Raw genomic sequence first — 3,372 nt, 5'->3', positions numbered from 1 at the left:
ATTCTAGGATAATATAGGTGTAAAAGACCAGGAAGTAGAGAAAAAGATAAAGAGAGAAAGAAAGAATGAAACTATTTGTATTCTGAGTAAATGGGCAGTACATGGAAGCTAAGCTGGAAGGGAAGAGGAAAGATCGCATAGCGCTGGTGAGAAGTGGCTGGATTTTGATGAGAAAGAAGAGGAAGCAAGTAAAGAAAACAGTGTGATCAAAGTGGAAATAATCAGAGAGCAAAGGAAGATCATATGCTTTGCTTTCCAGGCTGACAGTAGAACTCCATTCCCCCCCACCCCCAAAAGTGAGTTTCTGGCCTTCAGATTGCACTAATATATGTTCCTTATGCTGGCATGGATTTTGTATTTCCTTGCTTAAATCCCTGGATTTAGTAGGAACATTTGAAATACTGCTTGTGCCAAGAAATGAATTTGGTATGGTGTCTTTAACAAGTATACATGTGAGGTTTTGATTCTATTTTTAGCAGTTCATCTTTTAAAGTCTTTTTTTCTTTTTGTCAGATTATGTCTACTTTGAAAATTCTTCAAGTAACCCATATTTGATACGAAGAATAGAAGAGCTCAATAAGGTAAACAAATTTTTCCATCAAGTCTTGGAAGTTAATTGAATTCATGATCTGTTTGATTTGATTAAAATCAAAACAATTCTTTAGCAGTTCTCTGGTAATTAGAAGCTTAAAAATACTTTTGTTCAGATACTTCTCTGGAATGCTTTGAGACCTGCTAGATTGTTCTCCATTGGTATGAAAGGACTGAGCATCAATGGTAGGTCATTCTCAAGGTGATTATGCCCACCTGTAGGGCAGGAGATTTCTGCAGTTCTTCAATTCCGTGCCAGGATCGTGTGATATGAAGATAATAGAACAGTTTGCCTAGAGGATGGAGAGCTTTGTAATTTGATCTTTCTTGGGGGAGACTCCTGCTCAACAGGAAGGTTTGGAGCTGTTATCTGCTTCCTCAGACTTTGTCTTTGCTGGTTGTCCTTTGGCCAGTGTATTATTTCATCTGCCAAATTTCCCTTTCATTGGATCTAAAAGGGAAGCATGATAGCTTGTATGTGGGGAGCCAGATGAAGTCCTCTGTCCTGAAATTTTACCTAGTTAAGGAGGGAAGACTGTTCTGAAGCCATTAGCTGTGTCCTTAACGTGTCACTTTCTCAGGTTTAATAGCAGCATGTCCATTTCAGCCCATACAGGAGGAATGTAATAATTGCTGTTTTGGATTTGAATTTAAACTAACTGACTAAAATTAGGTCTTTTTCGTCAGTGATGGAAAAACATGTCTTTCTAAAACAATTACTTGGAAGAGAAAATTTATCAATATAATGACAAATAAAGAATCTGAAGGCTAGGATATCCTTGTAACCCCTTCTTTTTAGTGGCGGTCTTTTGCAGAAATACTTTGTCTCGCCTCCATTAAGGAAACGAATGAGTTCCTAAAATATTCCCAGTGGGTCCATAGCCATGAGGTATCAATAGCTGTATTCCATCAGTTACAGGGTGCAGATTTGTTGATCACTTTCTAGGAGAGTATTGTTTTCCCCTCTTCTTTTCCCTCTTCATTCTTCCCCCCACTTTGAAAAAAGAACTCGCAGCCTGGATCTCTCATCTTAGTGCACTCTTGCTTGAGCTGTCATTTCTCTGACCTACTCTTTGAAATGGGTCTTTCAGGTTGAAATGAATCATATATCTTGCGTTGCCTTTTTTTCACTGAGTGTAAATGAAGCCTGGGCAATTAAATGAAATAGATAATTCTGCATTGTAGCTGTCTGTGTTCTAACAAGATGGCTTCTGCCTTTGTATTTTAGTTCCTCAAAATTTAAAAGTTCTGAATTATTTAACAGAAAAGAGTAGAAATCCTGCAGGTTTTGTAACAAAAACTGGTAGGCTGCAAGGGGAAACATTTGTACATGTATGTATTGTCTGATTTTTTTTTTTCTTTGTGTTAGAAAAACTGGTATTATAAAAGATGAAACTTTTCCTCCATTCACATCTTAGCAACAAGCACGTATATCAGGTTTTTTATTTTGTTTCTTTGTGGACAGATTGCTGGTCCACTACCTTTTTGCAGACTTCTTGGAGTGAAATTTGTATCTTATTCGTCTAGTTTCAACTGTGTGCCATCATTATGGTTTTCAAGGACTCTTCAGTGGTAGGATGCAACTCTTTTCAGTTACATTTTCATTATATGTTGATTTATTTTAAAGACAGTAGATTGGCTGGAGCTGTTACAAACCAGTAGGTGTATTTCCCCTAGAGTTTGTATAAAGCCAGTTTCACAATTTGGCAGATACCATCTTACAAGAGATTCACCACCTACCTCATTTTAAGAGTTTTAAGAAAAAAATCCCAAACCCTTCAAAAATTCAGACTAAAAAATCCCAAACCCGTCAAAAATTCAGACTTTTTTGTATGCTGTCACTGGTGTAGAGTTTATTGCCTGGTGCACCTTCCTTGGTTCTCATTTTGGAATGATTTTTTTGTTAGTCATTGCTTAGCTCACCAGTGCTGTCAGAGAAAGAAAACCTTATGCAATTTCTTTTGTGAAAGTAATAATGACTGGGTTCTTTCTTGCTTTCCTACTGTCCTACAGAGTTTGGAGAACAGCTTAAACCTGAATTCTGTTGTTATATTTCACAGTTATTTTTATTAGGATTTTAAAGATGCTTTTGAATTCTACTAAATGTAGACATCACCTGAAAAGTAGCAAAGTGGCTTGTTAATATGTTGTAACTGCAGGTAAGTGTTTTTTCTCACCCCTTGAAACATCTGTAACTGCTAAAAGGAGGGAAGGGCCAAACTCTGTTTCCCTACCCTGGAATGGATCACACCGGAGCTTGTGTGTTAGGTAACGTGTGCAGCTGGAGGATGCTAAAAGGTGATGCTATGTAGCTCTTGTACAAAATTCCAAATTACTTACGAAGTTTTCTAGTTCGGTGCATACAGTTCAGTTCTTGATTTGTGCTCTTTTTTTTTCTTTTTTCCTGTTTCAGACTGCCAATGGAAATGTGGAAGCAAAGGTGGTATGTTTCTACAGAAGAAGAGACATATCAAGTACACTTATTGTATTGGCAGACAAACATGCAAGTAAGCTTTTTTGTGTTCAGATTGCTTCTACACAAAATTGCCGAACTTGGATAGAACTTTGATATTACAGTTACAAGTATCAACATTATTATTTTTGAAATGTCCCTGTACATTGTCCTTCAGCAAATTGCATTACGTGTTTGGCTGACTTCTCTCCTGCTCCCTCTCCCTACCCCCCCCCCCCCCCCCCCCCCCCTACTACCCGCCCCCCCCGCCATATTCTCGCCATTGCCGCCTTCCAGCGCCGATTCTTCCTCTCCTTTCACACAGCTAC

General features: G+C 38.2%; 1 protein-coding gene across 1 annotated transcript in view; it reads left to right on the top strand.

The window, feature by feature from the left end:
- Window positions 1–517: 517 nt before the first annotated feature.
- Window positions 518–3,372, top strand: part of MTA1 (metastasis associated 1) — a 69,934-nt gene continuing 67,079 nt past the window's right edge. The window contains exons 1-2 of the mRNA XM_019473673.1: window positions 518–581; window positions 3,005–3,098. The gene's annotated coding sequence lies outside the window, so the exon portion shown is untranslated. The remainder of the gene's footprint in view (window positions 582–3,004; window positions 3,099–3,372) is intronic.

This window comes from Aptenodytes forsteri, unplaced genomic scaffold (genome assembly GCF_000699145.1).
Source record: "Aptenodytes forsteri isolate BGI_AS27 unplaced genomic scaffold, ASM69914v1 Scaffold104, whole genome shotgun sequence".
NCBI classification, from domain to species: domain Eukaryota; kingdom Metazoa; phylum Chordata; class Aves; order Sphenisciformes; family Spheniscidae; genus Aptenodytes; species Aptenodytes forsteri.
Note: the sequence above shows the minus strand (reverse complement) of the source record. Positions and strands in the feature narration are given on the sequence as shown.